The sequence below is a fragment of the Phyllobates terribilis genome, unplaced genomic scaffold, assembly GCF_046119375.1.
Source record: "Phyllobates terribilis strain yellow unplaced genomic scaffold, ASM4611937v1 Scaffold_1__5_contigs__length_1240528914, whole genome shotgun sequence".
In the NCBI taxonomy this organism is placed as follows: Eukaryota; Metazoa; Chordata; class Amphibia; order Anura; family Dendrobatidae; genus Phyllobates; species Phyllobates terribilis.
Window position 1 is genome coordinate 131410442 of NW_027362761.1, and position 21419 is coordinate 131431860.

The following is a 21419-nucleotide window of genomic DNA, read 5'->3' on the forward strand; positions in this document are numbered from 1 at the left end:
AACTATTTCCCTTTTTCCCTATAATTGATTGAAATCCTTTTGCTATGTGTAAAAATGTATTAGTCTTTGCCTTTGATTGTTTTTCACGGGGAGATTATATCTTTTTATGTTCATATTACTACTGTATATACAAACTTTTTTTATGAATAATAATGTTATGATATTTGATTATATACATTGAAGTCAGCACTCCATTTTGTCCATTTAATGAATTTTTCATTGAGTGGGAGTTTCTTCTGCTTACATTTAATAGTTGAATAATTATTAGGGAACCATGCTACCTTGATAACAAACATGCTCCTAGCTAAATTACTATTAAGTTTTCTGATGAGTTTTTCTAATTGTACGTACTTATATATGCTGACTGCCTACCAGAAAGATAGCGTGGAGCAGTAGCAAAACTTGAGTGCTGCTCACCTTGCTGTTCAGTTTGCTTTATCCATGTGCACATGTAATGCCTCTTCATGTGCGAAAAGGGCGACATGAGGCTAGATTCATTATTGCATTTCACTTGCTTTTTTTTAGTTCTCCATTGCAGCCAGAAATAGGGTTTCCAGACGTTTTCACCTGATTTATCAATTACAACTTTTAAAAACTCACACAATATGCTTCAAATGTACCTGGAGTAATTTTTTGAACACAAGAAAGTGTTGTTTTTTTTTTTTTTGCACCATTTAGTGAAACGTGCAATTGTTTTGCACTGAAAAATCGCACAAAAAAATTAAAGACAAAAGAAAGGATTTATTTTTTACTTTCTAGAAATTGATGAACTGTCATTTTGAAGAAATTCCCCAAAAAATGGCAACACATACCACAAAACAAAAAAAGAAAAGTGAGTTAAAAAAACTGGAATAATGAATAAGAGCCAGAGTTCCTTTATGATATTTGCCACTTTGCTTATTTTAATACAGCAGAACCTGTCATAAGCAGGGTCTAAAAGATATTTTCAGTGCAAAACTGACAGCTCTCATACACTGTACAGTACACGAGTGCTGCAGTACATAAGACTTGCAATCAATAAGTAAAATATAACAGGACTGTAAAATGTGTAAAACCCCCCCCCCCAAAAATGGTAAAAATGTAACATCCCTAATAGCACAGGTTTTGTGTAAAAGCAGACCTTGAGGGGTATGATTTCTAAAATTAAGTCACTTATGGGGGAGGTTATACTATTTTGGAAATTCAAGGACTCTACAAATGCGACACGGCGTCATCAATTTATTCCAAGCAAAATTTTTCTACAAAAATCAAAGTGTTCCGTCTCTTCCGAACCCTGCCACATGCCAAAACAGTTGTATTTGACCATATACGTCAAATAATTGGCAAAATTAACTAGTAAAACAGCTATGCAAAAATTAAAACAAGTACATTTTTTTTTATTTTAAACAATATCCTACACCGTCATTGACAAAAAGTTATAACCAAAAAACTGAGGCACCAGCCATCAGTATTTTTGTGGCTGTACAGTTGATAAAATTGGCTAGTAAAACAGGTACGTCAAAAGAAAAATTGGTATAATTAAAAAAAAATGTATACCTCTCCCCAAGAGAAACCTGTAACAAAGAATGCCTAATTGGTAGGTAGATACATGCATGTAAAGTAAGATGTTACACCAGCCTGATAAATATTTGAGGGGTGTATGGTTGCCAAACTGGACTAGTAAAATAGGTATGCAAAAGTAAAATTTGTCTTTAATTTTTAAGGATTTTAAAAAATAATAATAAGAATAACACCCCATTTTCCCCAAAAATATGTGATAAGAAAAAAGTTAAGTAGGTATACATCCCAAAGGCCAGCACCTGCAACAAGCCAATGTATTTGTGTGGCATGTGTGGGAGTAGTTTTGGACTATTGCAACAAGTATGCAAAATAATAAGAAGAAATTTAAAACACGCATACATTGCAAGGTAGACAACTGCATTGAAATTTCAGGAATGTTTTAAATTGTTTTTTGTTTTTAAAAAAACACATTTTACATAAAGAAGGCTTCACAAGCCAGGAATCACACTTTTTAAAACAGACAAGTCTTGGTTTCAGTGATTTCTCCAGTAGGAAAATTAGGACTAGGGGACTTCTCTTCTTGTTTGTAATACATTAGAATAAGAAGAAAATTGGTTTTATTAAAGTGCTGTACAGAAATGTACCATAGATCAATTAAATCACAGTCACACAGACTCTACTGGTCCTGCACTTCTCTATTACTTGAATATGTGTATTATTCACAGACTGAGACTACCAGTTCTATATTCTATTTCATTCAGTGCTGCAGTAGTACACCACACTCTGACTTAGGCCTTTCTATTCCTATCTATAATGATGAGCTGTGCACCCCGATCTCCTATACTTAGCCTGTAAAAACTTAAATGTCCACTACTTTCCCTGCCATCATCTTTTATAGTGCCTATGAAAGCTGCACCTAATTAGCTGCGCTAGATAATGTGATATGATGGCTGCAAGGCCTTATGGAAAGCCCACGTGGACATGCTGGACATCAAAGGAGCCCACTTCTTGGCTGATGCAATATTCAGCAGTATGTGAAATGGCACTTGCCTTTTTTTTGTGATCCATGCGTATCAAATAGCAAATTGTTAGAATTGGCTGGGTCCTGCCAATTTTGTGAAATTTGACTTGAAGTCCTTTCTCAGAGGATCAATTCAATCTTCTCTAGAAGAGAACATGACTGTCAGCTTTTACAAGCGAGACATGCAAATGTCTCCATGGATGAACTTTGACTCCTCGCCTACAAATAAGAAATGTTGATATTGGGTTATCCTCAATTAAATGAATTAGTGGGCAAAATAATGGCTAAATAAAAAGAAAAACTTAGAGAACCCTTTATTTATTAAAAAAAAAGATAAAAAGAAAGACTTTCTCAGCCTTTCTTACAATCATAAAAGAGGAACCACCACTAATTCTGATGTGTCTTTTCAGCAGGCATTTCTTTTGAAAAAATTCTGCATCATATTTTCTCCTAACCATGTGTTGTCCCTTCTTGATAAAAATTTAACGCTGGTGGATGTGGACCCACTGAGCCACTGGTCGGGCTTACCCTGGAGGGATGTGAGTAAGTTTCTACCTGGTATTAACTAGCACCTCTGATGGTGAGAATAGGCTTGGACTGCAGGATAGCCACTACATGTCACTCCATGGCAGGGTCCTGACCTGCAGCAGCTGACCCACTGGTGAGAGCAGGTATACGATGTACAGGAGGGACGAGACAGAAGCATAGTCAGACAATGTGGGGTCGGAGCAGGCCGCACAGTTTCAAGATACTTAGCTGAGGTCAGTAGTGAAGAGATCAGAGAGGATGAGACATGCCAGGTCAGTAACGGGAGGGATAAACAACAAAACACCTTGACTGGAAACTAGATGCTAACAGTAAATTGAACTTAAGCTCAGGAAAAGTTATGGAGGGCGGCACTACCTTATATAGAACCTGCTCATTGGTGATTGGCTGAGGATTTAAACCCTGTAGGACACAGCAGGGTTAAATTCCTGCAGGATCTGGCCATGCCGTCCTACAGCTATGTTGAAACAGCATAAATATTCAGCAGTGCTGAGAAGTGCTGCAAGGCGCAAACTCAAGAAGTTGACCTGACACTAAGAGAAGCAGTGCAGTTACCATGGTGACCATGGTGAGGAAAGTGGTGCCGAGGAAGTATTTGAATTACTGCCGTGACAGAGCATACCAGCTAGTGTTGAGCCACCCCCGTAGTGTTCGGGTTCGGTTCGGTTCGTCGAACACCGGGATGTTCGAGGAACTGTTCGTCGAACTGTTCGTCGAACACCTTAGAACACCGTCGAACACCGTTAAAAACAATGGCAGGCAAACAAAAACACATAGAAACACATAGAAAACACCTGCAAAGGTGTCCAAAAGCTGACAAACTGCTCAGAAGACACTCTCTTTAAAAAAGCCGGCCGGCAAATTCAGCAGCGGCATACACCGGTACCCGACAATTTAGACAAGAAGGAATAGAGCATCACACATAGATTAGATAGATAGAAACATGTCAGTCACACATATAAGAAGCACAGTGACAGTGTTGGTTACTGCACTTGTCATTTAGTGTAAAGGATTTATTAAAAAAAATATTAGTGTTTTCATGCACCGTCTCTTTAAAAAAGCCGGCCGGCAATTCAGCATCTGTACCCGACAATTTAGAACAGAAAGAATAGAGCTTCACACATAGATTAGATAGATAGAAACATGTCAGTCACATATATAATAAGTACAGTGATAGTGTTGCTTACTGTACTTGTCATTTAGTGTAAAGGATTTATTTAAAAAAATAATAGTGTTTTCATGCACTGTCTCTTTAAAAAAGCCGGCCGGCAATTCAGCAGCGGTACCCGACAATTTAGAACAGAAAGATAGAGCATCACACATAGATTAGATAGATAGAAACATGTCAGTCACATATATATGAAGTACAGTGATAGTGTTGGTTACTGTACTTGTCATTTAGTATTAAAATAAAGGATTTATTATTAAAAAAATTGGCGTGGGGTTCCCCTTAATTTTAGGCTCTAGCGGAGGTTAAGCAGACGGCTGGGGCAGATGTTTGAAGCCTGGGAAGGGGGTAATACCCACGGAGCTTCCCAGGCTACTAATATCAGCCCCCAGCTGAATACATAGCCTTTACTAGCTATTAAAATGGGGGACCCCCCAAAAAAAATGACGTGGGGTCCCCCCTAATTTAATAGCTAGCAAAGGCTAGGCAGACAGCTGGGAGCTGATATTAATAGCCCAGGAAGGGAGCCATGAATATTGGCCCCCTCCCAGGCTAGAAACACCATCCGTCAGCCGCCCCAGAAATGGCGCATTCATAGGATGCGCCAATTCTGGCACTTAGCCTCGCTCTTCCACGCTGCCCTGGTGCGGTGGCAGGGGGTAATAGGGTTGGGGTTGATGTCAGCTTATAATGCCAGCTGACATCAAGCCCAGGTTAGTAATGGAGAGGCGTCTATAAGACACCCCCATTACTAACCCCATAGTCAAAGTTAAAAAAAACACAAACACCCAGAATAAAGTCCTTTAATTGAAATAAAGACACAATCCTTTATTGTTCTAAATTAAACCATACTTACCATCACGCCCATTCCAGCTGAAGCCAACGATCTCCTGCAATAAAAGAAAAATAATAAAGCAACCTCATCCTTACCTTTCCATGGTTCCCACGACAGCTTCAGCTCTGCTACATCGAGATGACAGGCTGGACCGCAGCAGAACGCCGCCATCCAGCCTGTCATCCCGCAGACACTGAGAAGCGCAGGCTTGCTTGCGCTGCTCAGCGTCTCTCTGTGACGACATCCAGATGAGCCGAGTTCATGTCCAATGAACTCGGCTCACCTCATTCACGTCACTGACAGCGTGGGAAAATTCTCACGCTGAAGCGCTGATTGCAGGAGAATTTTCCCACGCTGTCAGTGACGTGCAGGAGGTGAGCTGAGTTCATTGGACATGAGCTCACCTCATGCACATCACTGACAGCGTGGGAGAATTCTCCTGCACTCAGCACTTCAGCGTGAGAATTTTCCCACGCTGTCAGTGACGTGCATGAGGTGAGCCGAGTTCATTGGACATGACCTCGGCTCATCTGGATGCCGTCACAGCGAGACAGTGAGGAGCGCAAGCATGCCTGCGCTTCTCAGTGTCTGCGGGATGACAGACTGGATGGCAGCGTTCTGCTGCGGTCCAGCCAGTCATCTCGATGTAGCAGAGCTGAAGCTGTCGTGGGAACCATGGAAAGGTAAGGATGAGGTTGGTTTATTATTTTTCTTTTATTGCAGGAGATCGTTGGCTTCAGCTGGAATGGGTGTGATGGTAAGTATGGTTTAATTTAGAACAATAAAGAATTGTGTCTTTATTTCAATTAAAGGACTTTATTCTGGGTGTTGTGTTTTTTTTAAATACTTTACTAGAAATTCATGGCGGTCATGTCTAATACTGGCGTGACCCCATGAATTTTGGGCTTGGGGCCAGCTGATAATACCAAGCTGGCCCTAACCCCTTTATTACCCAGTGAGCCACCGCACCAGGGCCCTGGATGAGTTGGGTACAGCGCCAGAAGATGGCGCTTCTATGAACGCGCCATTTTCCGGGGTGGCTGCGGACTGCAATTTGTAGCGGGGGGGGGGCCCAGAAAGCTTGGGCCTCCCTGCGCTGCAGATTCCAGCCCCCAGCTGCCTAGTTGTACCTGGCTGGACACAAAAATAGGGCGAAGCCCCACATACTTTTTTTTTAATTATTTCATGAAATTCATGAAATAATTAAGAAAAAAAGGCCTTCCCTATATTGTTGTGTCCGGCCAGGTACAAATAGGCAGCTGGTGGTTGGGGCAGCCCGTTCCTGCCTGCTGTACCTGGCTGGACACAAATATAGTGCGAAGCCCCACTTCAATTTTTTTTAATTATTTCATGAAATTCATGAAATAATTAAGAAAAAAAGGGCTTCCCTATATTGTTGTGTCCGGCCAGGTACAAATAGGCAGCTGGTGGATGGGGGCAGCCCGTTCCTGCCTGCTGTACCTGGCTGGACACTAATATAGTGCGAAGCCCCACTTCAATTTTTTTAAATTATTTCAGGAAATTCATGAAATAATTTAAAAAAAATTGACGTGGGGCTTCGCACTATATTTGTGTCCAGCCAGGTACAGCAGGCAGGAACGGGCTGCCCCCAACCACCAGCTGCCTATTTGTACCTGGCCGGACACAACAATATAGGGAAGCCCTTTTTTTCTTAATTATTTCATGAAATAATTTAAAGAAAATTGACGTGGGGCTTCGCCCTGTTTTTGTGTCCAGCCAGGTACAACTAGGCAGCTGGGGGCTGGAATCCGCAGCGCAGGGAGGCCCAAGCTTTCTGGGCCACCCCCGCTGCAAATTGCAGTCCGCAGCCACCCCGGAAAATGGCGCGTTCATAGAAGCGCCATCTTCTGGCGCTGTACCCAACTCATCCAGGGCCCTGATGCGGTGGCTCACTGGGTAATAAAGGGGTTAGGGCCAGCTTGGCATTATCAGCTGGCCCTAAGCCCGAAATTCATGGGGTCACGCCAATATTAGACATGACCACCATGAATTTCTAGTAAAGTATTTAAAAAAACACAACACCCAGAAAAAAGTCCTTTAATTGAAATAAACACACAATTCTTTATTGTTCTAAATTAAACCATACTTACCATCACGCCCATTCCAGCTGAAGCCAACGATCTCCTGAAATAAAAGAAAAATAATAAAGCAACATCATCCTTACCTTTCCATGGTTCCCATGACAGCTTCAGCTCTGCTACATCGAGATGACAGGCTGGACCGCAGCAGAACGCTGCCATCCAGCCTGTCATCCCGCAGACACTGAGAAGCGCAGGCTTGCTTGCGCTCCACAGTGTCTCTCTGTGAGGGCATCCAGATGAGCCGAGTTATTGTCCAATGAACTCGGCTCACCTCATGCACGTCACTGACAGCGTGGGAAAATTCTCCTGCACTCAGCGCTTCAGCGTGGGAGAATTCTCACACTGAAGCGCTGAGTGCAGGAGAATTCTCCCACGCTGTCAGTGACGTGCAGGAGGTGAGCTGAGTTCATTGGACATGAGCTCACCTTATGCACGTCACTGACAGCGTGGGAAAATTCTCCTGCACTCAGCGCTTCAGCGTGGGAGAATTCTCACGCTGAAGCGCTGAGTGCAGGAGAATTCTCCCACGCTGTCAGTGACGTGCAGGAGGTGAGCTGAGTTCATTGGACATGAGCTCACCTTATGCACGTCACTGACAGCGTGGGAGAATTCTCCTGCACTCACCGCTTCAGCGTGAGAATTTTCCCACGCTGTCAGTGACGTGCATGAGGTGAGCCGAGTTCATTGGACATGAACTCGGCTCATCTGGATGTCGTCACAGAGAGACGCTGAGCAGCGCAAGCAAGCCTGCGCTTCTCAGTGTCTGCGGGATGAGAGGCTGGATGGCAGCGTTCTGCTGCGGTCCAGCCTGTCATCTCGATGTAGCAGAGCTGAAGCTGTCGTGGGAACCTTGGAAAGGTAAGGATGAGGTTGCTTTATTATTTTTCTTTTATTGCAGGAGATCGTTGGCTTCAGCTGGAATGGGCGTGACGGTAAGTATGGTTTAATTTAGAACAATAAAGGATTGTGTCTTTATTTCAATTAAAGGACTTTATTCTGGGTGTTTGTGTTTTTTTTAACTTTGACTATGGGGTTAGTAATGGGGGTGTCTTATAGACGCCTCTCCATTACTAACCTGGGCTTGATGTCAGCTGGCATTATAAGCTGACATCAACCCCAACCCTATTACCCCCTGCCACCGCACCAGGGCAGCGTGGAAGAGCGAGGCTAAGTGCCAGAATTGGCGCATCCTATGAATGCGCCATTTCTGGGGCGGCTGACGGCTGGTGTTTCTAGCCTGGGAGGGGGCCAATATTCATGGCTCCCTTCCTGGGCTATTAATATCAGCCCCCAGCTGTCTGCCTAGCCTTTGCTAGCTATTAAATTAGGGGGGACCCCACGTCATTTTTTTGGGGGGGTCCCCCATTTTAATAGCTAGTAAAGGCTATGTATTCAGCTGGGGGCTGATATTAGTAGCCTGGGAAGCTCCGTGGGTATTACCCCCTTCCCAGGCTTCAAACATCTGCCCCAGCCGTCTGCTTAACCTCCGCTAGAGCCTAAAATTAAGGGGAACCCCACGCCAATTTTTTTAATAATAAATCCTTTATTTTAATACTAAATGACAAGTACAGTAACCAACACTATCACTGTACTTCATATATATGTGACTGACATGTTTCTATCTATCTAATCTATGTGTGAAGCTCTATTCTGTCTGTTATAAATTGTCGGGTACCGCTGCTGAATTGCCGGCCGGCTTTTTTAAAGAGACGGTGCATGAAAACACTATTATTTTTTTTAATAAATCCTTTACGCTAAATGACAAGTACAGTAAGCAGCACTGTCACTGTACTTCATATATATGTGACTGACATGTTTCTATCTATCTAATCTATGTGTGATTCTCTATTCTTTCTATTCTAAATTGTCGGGTACCGCTGCTGAATTGCCGGCCGGCTTTTTTAAAGAGAAGGTGCATGAAAACACTATTATTTTTTTTGATAAATCCTTTACGCTAAATGACAAGTACAGTAAGCAGCACTTTCACTGTACTTCGTATATATGTGGCTGACATGTTTATATCTATCTAATCTATGTGTGAAGCTCTATTCTTTCGGTTCTAAATTGTCGGGTACAGGTGTATGCCGCTGCTGAATTGCCGGCTTTTCATGTTTCACTGTTGGCACTGTTCCCATCGATTTGGGCAATCACTGTAATGCCACAACCACCATGGCTGTGGCATTACAGTGAGTGGCAGACAATCCCTGCATGATTGGTGCTCTAAATAGCGCCAGACATGCAGGACACGCTTTTGGTGCACGAACAGTTATCGAACATAACCTCGAACAGCCGAATTTTTTGCAAATCGTTCGGGTTCGTCGAACAACTCGAACACCGCCCAAAACAGCTCGAATTTGAGATTGGCGAACAGTTCTAGTCGAACACCGCTCATCTCTAATACCAGCCAAAAATGAGTAGGTATGACCATAGTAGAAAGAAGAGAAAAGAGTTCATAGGGGAGGTAGGTATAGAAATCAATGTCAGGAAAGGTTTTAATAAAGACTCACTTTTTTAAGCTTTTCTAAAAATAGGCAAAATGCTTTAGTACACCTGAAGTGTGGCCATATGTCTGTGTCCAAAGGGATTATGTGATTACCTTTCTGCATAGATAGATGGCTTTCAACAGAAGCAAATCTAGACATCTATGGTGGACCACTGTGACAGGAATGACTCATCAAAAGGTCAGTAAAAAAACAAATCCTTTATTAAATCATTCCAAACATTCGAAGTAATCAGCTTCTTCTTCAAATGACAAGACTGTATACATCTATAACAAGTGACTATCCTTATATTCAAAGATACTTCCATGCAAAGATTGCTTTATCAATGACAAAGAGCTGCACAAAGATTAAAAACCACATTAACACTTCTCACTGCCCGTAATATTTAGAAATTATGTAACTTTGTTAAACAGCAGCGAAATAATAATAATATTGGATACAATCAATAACTGATTATTTAATTGATAACGAGGCATCTGTGTGTGTGCCTGAATGGTCAGTAAGTAGATAGGCAACTTGGACGCCGAGTTTCATATGCAACTGTGCATTACATAGATATGTATGCAACCCCGATTCCGGACAGGAGATTGGATTCACTTGATGGTTCACTCAATCTCTTTGTGCTTGTTGAGAACCTGTACCCATTACTGAGCTCATAAGCAATACGCTTGTTAACAAGCTGTGTGCGACGCTCAGCGACATCGAATGCAATCTGCTATAATCCGCTCATACGTAATGAATGCTTGGGCACAGGATGAGTATCTGGGCAACTGAGACACCGCTGGACTAGGACTGAGCACTGCAAATTTCTCAGCTAAACCATAACAATCAGCAATGACTGACATAAAAGTGTGAGAAACATCTATTTAGAAAGAGAAGTAACCATTGTGCAAAAAAATAAAATCCAAACATGCAATAGTATGTCAAAAAGCTGTAATTAAAGAGCGTGATTAAGCAAATTTGTGGATAAGCACACTGTGTGCACAATTACTTGGCAATTTGTATTTTTAATGATTAATTTTATTATTGAACAACGATGGTGCTGACGGTCAAAACAACAGAAACCTGAATATTTAAGAGAGTAAAAGGAATTGTCTTTCTTAGTAGAATGTCTATGTGTGCAGTTAATGGGCAACTAAATGAAAAATGTCAATTTTCCTATCTCAATTGTTTATTTTCATCTGTTAAAATGAAAATAACAACCAAACAAGTCAAAAGTCCAACTAGCTCATCTTTAAATTGAACCTATCAGGTCCCTCATGACCTCCAAGCCAGCAGAATTCACCTATGTATGATTAAACTCCCTGCCTAACCAGCCCTGTAAAATGTAATTCAGTGAAATTAGTGCTTTAAAAAAGCATTTATTTTGTCCCTGTTTCCTATGCTAATTAGGGCTTTGACTAGTCGATGAAGCATTAGTTGCCCCAGATTAGTCAGCCCTCTTTCCATGGTATCACACCCCCTGCACAAGCTCATTGTCAGCTCATGCAAATCTCCCACATGCGCACTGCTCTTTTCGGCAGCATCACTGTATCTCTGAAGCCGGGTGTACGCTTCCCGGCTTCAGAGGCGTCCTTCATATGACTGGAAGCCATCTTCTGAACTTCTGATCATGCGCAGTGCGCCTCTGAAGCCACGGGACTATGAGTGCTGACACCGCTGGTAGGGCACCAGCACAGGAGGTGAGTATAGGTATTGATATTTCATTAGGGCCAAACATTTAGTTCAAGAAGGGGTTGTCCTAGTAGTGGACAACCCCTTTAATAAGGTTTTTAATGTATATACAGCTTTTTGCCTTTGTTCAGGCAATTTTTGCATGTACTCCTGATGCCCTAAACTTTTGCAAAAAAAGGGACTATTGATTTTTTTTGACTAATGACAATGAAATAAAGGATTTGTTCTTCTGTGGACCTTTGAATGATTTGTTCCTCTCACAGTTCACCACCATATTTACATGCTTCTGTTCAATGTCATTTATCTATTGTTCTGTCATTCCTCTTGAATTTTTATTGTTATTGACAACTTTGGCATTTCCATTATTCTTTTCAAAGAGTTGTGTATCTATATAGACTGATACTGTGATTGTCAGACTGTGTAGAGACAAGCCCCCTAACAGTAATACCCAGTTGTCAATTTATTCATAAATTTCAAATAGGAATAACAAAGGAATAGCACATGAAAAGATGCTCCAAAACTTTTATTTCACAAAGAATAAAAGGTAATTAATAAAACAGACACAGACATGTAAGTAGAGCCAACAGGTCGTTTTAAAAGAATATTAAAAGTTTTTATCACCTACAGGTTTCTATCTTAGAAAATACTGTAACCTCAAGATGACTTTAAAGATACTTACTCCCGAGAACATGCTTCATTCCATTACCACTTCTATGCAAAAAATGTTTTCACCTAAATTTTTTGCGAGTTCAAATTAATAAGAGATGAAGTTAATTCTTCAGGTCTGCATTGTCACATCCAGATTACCTCACCCATCAATATACTGTAACTTCAAAGTTAACTCATGCACATAATTCAAAATGGTTTATGCCCTTTCTAAAATTATTCTCAATTAAAAATAGCAAAATAAGTGGAATACGTAAAAAACAGAGTGACTTTGTGGCGAAACATAAATCTTTGCCCCTTTGTTTTACTGCTAGGCTATGTCACCCAATACAAAAAGGTGTGTTTTTTTAGTCCCCTGAATCTTTCCAAGATATTTCCGTTATATTGTTAACAACGTAATTAATATGAGAGAATTCCAGCACAATATCTCGACCCAAAGTAATAATGCAAATAAGACCAACCAGGGGTCGGACCTTCTAGACACATTTGCAGCTCTTCTTGTTTAGTATGTGTGCCCTTACGTAACAAATGTGCTAGAAAAATATTCTAGGTTTAATTGTTGAAATATTATTTCTAATTTTCACTTCTTTATGACTTAATATAATGATTGCTACTAAAGACAAGCAGAACTTTTGAAATTCAAATCCACCAGCTTCGTCAAATTTTTCCAAAGACATTTCATTCTCTTCAAAAAATGTTGCACAAATCTCTCTTCTGGAAAGCTTGCAATTGTTTGGAAAATGCACGAGGGGTAGAGGAGAAAGAGAGAACCTCACTGACCATAAGAGCTTACACTTTACAGGAAAGAGAAGGAGAAAAAAAGAGGACCCTGCTGATCATAAAAGTTTACACTCTACTGGAGAGAGAGTGAAATAAAAAGAGAGAGAGGATCTGACTTGTCATAAGAGCTTACACTCTACAGTTGAGATAGAGCGAGGACCCTGCTTACCAAAACAGTTTACACACTACCGAGAAGAAAAAGAGAGGACATAGCTACAATAAGAGCCTACAATCTACAGAAGAGAAATGACCCCACTGACCAAGAGAGCTTACAAACTACAGAAGACAGAGACTTAACCAGTGACTCTGGAAATAGAAAATGACTCTGCCATACAAATTTTGCTCCACATGGAACCACTGATCTGTGATCGCCCAGGCAGAGACCACCGCTGTACAAGGTATGATCCGCTAGATGTCATAGCTGCAGACCTTTATCATCAAGGATGTACGGCTATGCAAAAAGAAATTAGTCTGCTCTCTTGTGATTCAGCAGTGTTTCAAATGGTGCCAGGCATGTTTTTTTTTACGATCCGCGAATTGAATCTCAAAGCATTCGAATTTGAATAAAACCATGAATTTTAGGAAAGTAGATTTGAACATGAGTCTCCGCAGATCATTCCTCTCATCTCTAATTGCTAGGCTAGAGCTGAATACAAAGGTGTAGCTTTAGCAGGGTGTAGAGGAAGCAACTGTACCTGAACCATGAACACCCTGCTACAAAAAAGGAGAGTGGCACAGTTTAGGCATGTGTTGTAATAAATTATGTGTAGCATCGGCGTCTCTGCCCCCTGCCAGGCTGAGACGCCATCCCTCTCACTGCCGCGCTCCCTGCCCGGCGTCCTCCAGCGCTCCGCTTCCTGCTTCTGCCTTCGCGTGCAGCTTCCCGGGCACTGTGCTCAGGGCGCGTGCGCGCTCCCTCCCTCTTAAAGGGGCCGCGCGCGCTGCCCTAAGGAGTCCCCGGCCAATTGCCGGAGGTCCTCCCATATATAAAGCACCTCCTCCAATATGGAGGTGCCCGAGCAATAGTTGATTCACAGTGTGCTTACCTCAGTTTCAGCCCTCAGGTCTCGCTGCTAGCCTGACTGCTAGTCTTGCCCGCCAGCCTGACTATCAGTCCAGTCCACCAGCCTGACTACTCTCCAGCCCGACAGTCTGTCTTCCATTCAGTCCGCCAGTCTGTCTATGGGCTTTGTCCGCATGCTTACCTGGAAGCACCTGCCTGTTACCTGTCAGCCGACCTGGAGGCTCCTGCCCCTCACTTGCCTTGACCACCTGTCTGCCTACCTGGAGGCTCCTGCCCGTCACTTACCGTGACCAACTGACACCCTACCTAGAGGCTCCCACCTGTCACTTGCTGTGACCTCCTGTCTGCTTACCTGGAGGCTCCCGCCTGTCACTTGCCGTGACCACCTGTCTGCCTTCCTGGAGGCTCCTGCCCGTCACTTGCCGTGACCATCTGTCAGCCTACCTAGAGGCTCCTGCCTGTCACTTGCCGTGAACACCTGTCAGCCTACCCGGAGGCTCCTTCCCGTCACTTGCCGTGACCACCTGACACCCTACCTAGAGGATCCCGCCTGTTGCCTGCTGTCTCTGCCAGTTCATCTACCCGGACCTCTTGTCAGCCTGCCTGCTGTGCCCATCTGCAGTATCGGTAAGTCTCTGCCATCTGACCCGTGGGAGTCATCTGCTCTCTTTCAAGGTCGTCCTCAGAGTAGCACCTGGTCCCTCTGCTCGGTCCCTCCCTGGTCACGGAGTCGTTAGCCGCCGTACGACCTAGGTCGGTCCGAGTTGATACTTAGTTACGCCCCTCTGGGTCCCTCCTTGCACCGCAGCACAGAGGTTCCACCATCCGGATCCGTAACAGTTTGCTCGGGCCATGGAACCCGGTGGCCCCCATGCCCCCTTGCTCTCTGACCTGTACCAGGAGGTTGCTCGTCAGAGATCCCAACAGGAAACCATCCTGAACATCCTGCGGAGTGTCAACTCCCGCCTGGACACACTGTCTGTTCCACCTGTATCCGCCTCGAGTCGTGCGACTCCCGCTCCGGCAGCGCCGCTGCCCACCAATACCACGGCATCCAACCCAGGTCCCCGGCTTCCTGCACCACCTCGTTTTGCAGGCGACCCCGCTCTAGCTCGGGGTTTTATAAACCAGTGCACCCTGCACTTTGAACTTATGGCACATCAGTTTCCCTCCGACTGGGCCAATGTGGCATTCATCATGTCTCACCTCACTGGGCAAGCACTGGCATGGCTTAATCCCCTGTGGGAGAGAGGGGATCCCCTGGTGTCCGATCTATCATCTTTCCTCGCTGCTTTCCGGAAAGTCTTCGGTGAAACAGGACGAAAATCCTCTACTGCCTCCTCTTTGCTCCATCTCTGCCAAGGGAGTCTCACCGTGGGCCAGTATGCCATACAGTTCCATTCCCTCGCTTCTGAGCTTGCCTGGGACAACGAGGCCCTGGTGTCCATCTTCTGGGAGGGTCTTTCCGGCTGGATTAAGGATGAGTTAGCCGGCCGGGACATTCCTACCACCCTGGATGACCTGATGTCGCTTGCTACCCGGATCGACATCCGTTTCCTGGAACGTGCTAAAGAGACTACCCGGGAGCAAAGATTTCCTCGCCTTGCTCCTACTTTCCAGAGACCTGTCTCTCAATTAGCAACTCCCCGGGCACGCTCGCCTGAACCTATGCAGGTCGACCAGACCAAGATGGTCAAATCTCGCCAAGAATCACGCCGAGCTGAGGGGAGCTGTTTCTATTGTGGCAGTAAGGAGCACTTCATCCATTCCTGCCCGGTGAAGCCGGGAAACGCCAGTATCTTGGACCACTCGGAGAGGTCGTCCTAGACAAAAGTAAATCCTTTCCTTCCCTGACTTTGTCTGTCTCCATCTCCTGGGGAGAGAACTGCTACTTTGAAATTGCACACCTAGATTCCGGAGCTGCTGGGAACCTCATTTCCCAGTCCCTGGTACAGAAATATCACATTCCCACCATGTGGCTGAACCATTGACAGTCACCTCCGTGGATGGAAGACTCCTTCCAGTGACCATCCTGCTCGTCACAGAACCTATAACCCTGCAGGTGGGAATGCTGCACTCTGAGAGGATGTCCTTCCATGTGTTTTCCGGTCTCTCTCACTCCCTATTGCTAGGTCTACCCTGGCTCCAGAGACATGAACCCGTGCTCAACTGGCAATCCGGTGAAGTTCTCCGTTGGGGGCAGGATTGCCATAGGACCTGCCTGGTTCCGGTCCGCCCGGTTCGTCCGCCCCTCACCCCGGCTAATCTACCCGGTTTACCGGCACCTTACTGGTCCTATGTAGATGTCTTCGACAAAAAGGAAGCAGAGACACTGCCACCTCATAGGCCATATGATTGCCCGATCGACCAGGTACCCGGTGCCACTCCACCCCGTGGGCGTATTTACCCATTGTTGTCGGCCGAAACCCGGGCCGTGTCAGAATACATTAAGGAGAATCTGGCTAGGAGATTCATCCGGAAATCTACCTCCCCGGCTGGAGCCGGATTCTTCTTCGTCAAGAAGAAAGATGGTTCACTACGCACCTGTATAGACTATCGAGGACTCAACCAAATCACGGTCAAAAACAAATACCCCCTGCAACTCATCTCCGAGTTGTTTGACCGCCTTAAGGGCACTAGGATCTTTTCCAAGCTGGATCTATGTGGGGCGTATAACCTGGTCCGGATCCGTCAAGGAGACGAGTGGAAGACGGCATTCAATACCCGGGATGGTCACTATGAATACAGTGTAATGCCCTTCGGTCTCTGCAATGCTCCCGCCGTCTTCCAAGAATTAGACAATGACATCTTCCGTGATCTTCTATATTCCTTCGTGGTGGTGTACCTGGATGACATCTTGGTCTTCTCTGTGGACCTTCCCACAAACCGGAGGGATGTTCGTCAGGTCCTGCTTAGGCTCAGGCAGAATCACCTCTATGCCAAATTTGAGAAGTGCCTCTTCGAGCAGGCCTCCCTTCCGTTCCTGGGCTATATTATCTCCCAGACAGGTCTACGAATTGACCACGAGAAGCTCTCTGCCATCTTAAAATGGCCCCGTCCGGAGGGGTGGAAGGCCATTCAGCAATTCCTGGGCTTCGCCAACTACTGCTGTCTCTTCATCCCGCACTTCTCTTCCCGGACTGCTCTCATCTCTGCGCTTTCCCGTAAGGGAGCAAATCCCAATGTATGTCCGCCAGAAGCTGAGGAGGCCTTCCTTTCCTTAAAGCAAGCCTTCTCCTCTGCCTCAGTGCTGCACCGTCTGGACTGCAACAAACAGTTCTTCCTGGAAGTTGATGCTTCCTCCTCCGGAGCCGTAGCGGTGCTCACCCAAAAATCTTCATCCGGGAGAATGGTAACCTGCGGCTTCCTCTCCAAACTCTTCTCCTCGTCTGAGCACAACTACTCCATAGGAAACCGAGAACTGCTAGCCATCAAATTGGCGCTGGAGGAGTGGCGTTACCTGCTTGAAGGGGCTCTATACCCAGTGATCATCTATACTGATCACAAAAACCTTGCATATCTCCAAAATGACCAAAGACTCTATCCTCGTCAGGCCCGATGGTCTTTGTTCTACGCTCGCTTCGACTTTATCCTACATTTACGCCCGGCGGACAAGAATGTTAAAGCTGACGCCTTGTCCCGATCCTTCCTGTCCTCCAATCTAGAGGAGGAGCCTATGCACATCATCGACCCCTCCAAAGTGATGAGTATGGCTCCTTTAGATCTTACTCGTCTCCCACCCGGTAAGACGTTTGTAGCAGTTCCAGATCGGGAGAAGATTCTTCACTGGGTTCATTCATCTAAACTAGCCGGCCATGCCGGTCAGAAGAAAACTTTCCTGCTCATTACCCGGCTTTACTGGTGGCCCACCCTGCGAAAGGATGTGGTAGACTTCGTCTCGGCCTGTTCATCTTGTGCCCGCAACAAAGTTCCCAGACATCTTCCAGCCGGTCACCTCCTGCCTCTTCCCGTACCTGCTGCCCCTTGGCAACACATTGCTATGGACTTTATTACAGATCTCCCTGTTTCTGCCGGCTGTACAGTCATTTGGGTGGTCGCCAACCGCTTTTCTAAAATGGCCCACTTCATCCCTCTGCCTGGCCTCACGTCCGCATCAGAGCTGGCTAAGGACTTCTTCCTTCACATTTTCCGTCTCCATGATCAACCCCTCCACATTGGGTCTGATCGAGGGGTTCAGTTCACCTCTCGCTTCTGGAGAGCTACGTGTAAGCTGCTGGATGTCACCCTGGATTTCTCCTCCGCTTACCATCCACAGTCCAATGGCCAAGTGGAGCGAATCAACCAGATCCTTACCAGCTACCTCCGGCACTTTATTATTGCTTACCATACCGATTGGGTGGACCTCCTACCATGGGCCGAATTCTCCTACAACAACCATGAGAGCAAATCTACTTCCAAGTCCCCGTTCTTTATAGTCTATTGTCAACATCCCCGAATTCCGTTTCCCGTCTCCGCTTCTGTGGACAACCCTGCCGTGGAGTCTCTGATCAGCAAATTTTCCACCATTTGGGAGAATACTAGGTCCGCACTTCTTCAGTCTTCCGAGCGGATGAATAAACATGCTGACAAGAGACGTCTGGATCCGCCTCAATTCCGTCCGGGAGACAAGGTTTGGCTCTCCTCCAAACATGTTCAGCTCAAAATACCCTCCTACAAGTTGGGTCCTCAGTTCATTGGTCCATTTGAAGTCCTCAAACAAATCAACCCAGTGGCCTCAAGTTAAAACTCCCAGCCACCTTACGGATTCCCAACTCCTTCCACGTATTTCTCCTTAAACCAGTTGCATTTAATTATTTTTCCAACAATCCAGGTACTCCCCCTGTTCCGGATTCCGCTGAGGACGTTTTTGAGGTAGAGAACATTCTGGCCACCAAGAGGGTAAGAGGAAAAACCTTTTTTCTGGTGGATTGGAAGGGGTTTGGCCCAGAGGAGAGAACTTGGGAACCCAGGGATAACATTCATGCCCCGCTTCTCCTTGAAAAATTTCTTTCTGGCCTAAAAAAGAGAGGACGTAAAGGGGGGGTACTGTAGCATCGGCGTCTCTGCCCCCTGCTAGGCAGAGACGCTGTCCCTCCCCGCCCGACTTCCTCCAGTGCTCCTCTTCCTGCTTCTGCCGGCGCGTGTAGCTTCCCGGGCACTGTGCTTAAAGGGGCCGCGTGCGCCGCCCTAAGGAGTCCCTGGCTAATTGCCGGAGGTCCTCCCATATATAAAGCACCTCCTCCATTATGGAGGTGCCCAAGCAATAGTTGATGAACAGTGTACTTACCTCTGCTTCAGCCCTCAGGTCCCGCTGCTAGCCTGACTACTAGTCCTGCCCGCCAGCCTGACTATCAGTCCAGTCCGCCAGCCTGACTACTCTCCAGCCCAACAGTCTGTCTTCCATTCAGTCCGCCAGTCTGTCTATGGGCTTTGTCCGCCTGCTTACCTGGAAGCACCTGCCTGTTACCTGTCAGCCTACTTGGAGGCTCCTGCCCGTCACTTACCATGACCTCATGTCTGCCTACCTGGAGGCTCCTGCCCGTCACTTGCCGTGACCACCTGTGAGCCTACCTAGAGGCTCCTGCCTGTCATTTGCCGTGACCACCTGGCAGCCTACCTAGAGGTTCCCGCCTGTCGCCTGCTGTCTCTGCCAGTTCATCTACCCGGACCTCACGTCTGCCTCCCTGCTGTGCCCATCTGCAGTATCGGTCAGTCTCTGCCATCTGACCCATGGGAGTCACCTGCTCTCTTACAAGGTCGTCCCCAGAGTAGCACCTGGTCCCTCTGCTCGGTCCCTCCCTGGTCACGGAGATGTTAGCCGCCGTACGACCTAGGTCGGTCCGAGTTGATACTTAGTTACGCCCGTCTGGGTCCCTCCTTGCACCGCAGCACAGTGGTTCCACCACCCGGATCCGTAACATTATGCATTGGTGGCATAGAAGCTTGAAGTGAAACCCATGTTTGAATGCCTTGAAACTGCAATGATATAGGCTTCCTGCTTGGTGACAGGTCTGTTTGTGACTTTTACATGTATTCTCATTTAATTTATGCATTTCATTTTTTCAAGTGATGTGAGAAACTGTGATTGTTCCCCTTGTGACCATAAAGTGTGCATTAATGCTAAGTAGCAAAATTTGATTTTCTAGATATAAATATCTAATGTGAGTGGTTTTTCTCAAATTACATGTAGCAATTATGTAAATGTTGAGCAATTTGTTTTGCAATTTCAGTTGCCTGTGATTTTTCAGGTGAAATAATTCAGTATCTATCTATCTATCTATCTATCTATCTATCTATCTATCTATCTATCTATCTAGCTATCTATCTCTATCAATATATCTATCAATATATCTATACATCTATCTATCTATCTATCTATATCTATCTATATCTATCTATCTCTATCAATATATCTATCAATATATATATACAGTACAGACCAAAAGTTTGCACACACCTTCTCATTTAAAGATTTTTCTGTATTTTCATGACTTTGAAAATTGTACATTCACACTGAAGTCATCAAAACTATGAATTAACACATGTGGAATTATATACTTAACAAAAAAGTGTGAAACAACTGAAAATATGTCTTATATTCTAGGTTCTTCAAAGTAGCCACCTTTTGCTTTGATGACTGCTTTGCACACTCTTGGCATTCTCTTGATGAGCTTCAAGAGGTAGTCACTGGAAATGGTTTTCACTTCACAGGTGTGCCCTGTCAGGTTTAATAAGTGGGATTTATTGCCTTATAAATGGGGTTGGGACCATCAGTTGTGTTGTGCAGAAGTCAGGTGGATACACAGCTGATAGTCCTACTGAATAGACTTTTAGAATTTGTATTATGGCAAGAAAAAAGCAGCTAAGTAAAGAAAAACGAGTGGCCATCATTACTTTAAGAAATGAAGGTCAGTCAGTCCGAAAAATTGGGAAAACTTTGAAAGTGTCCCCAAGTGCAGTTGCAAAAACCAGCAAACGCTGCAAAGAAACTGGCTCACATTAGGACCACCCCAGGAAAGGAAGACCAAGAGTCACCTCTGTTTCTGAGGATAAGTTTATCCGAGTGTCCAGCCTCAGAAATCGCAGGTTAACAGCAGCTCAGATTAGAGACCAGGTCAATGCCACACAGAGTTCTAGCAGCAGACACATCTCTACAACTGTTAAGAGGAGACTTTGTGCAGCAGGCCTTCATGGTAAAATAGCTGCTAGGAAACCACTGCTAAGGACAGGCAACAAGCAGAAGAGACTTGTTTGTGCTAAAGAACACAAGGAATGGACATTAGACTAGTGGAAATCTGTGCTTTGGTCTGATGAGTCCAAATTATAGATCTTTGGTTCCAACCACCGTGTCTTTGAGCGACGCAGAAAAGATAAACGGATGGACTCTACATGCCTGGTTCCCACCGTGAAGCATGGATGAGGAGGTGTGATGGTGTGGGGGTGCTTTGCTGGTGACAGTGTTGGGGATTTATTCAAAATTGAAGGCATACTGAACCAGCATGGCTACCACAGCATCTTGCAGCGGCATGCTATTCCATCCGGTTTGCGTTTAGTTGGACTATCATTTATTTTTCAACAGGACAATGACCCCAAACACACCTC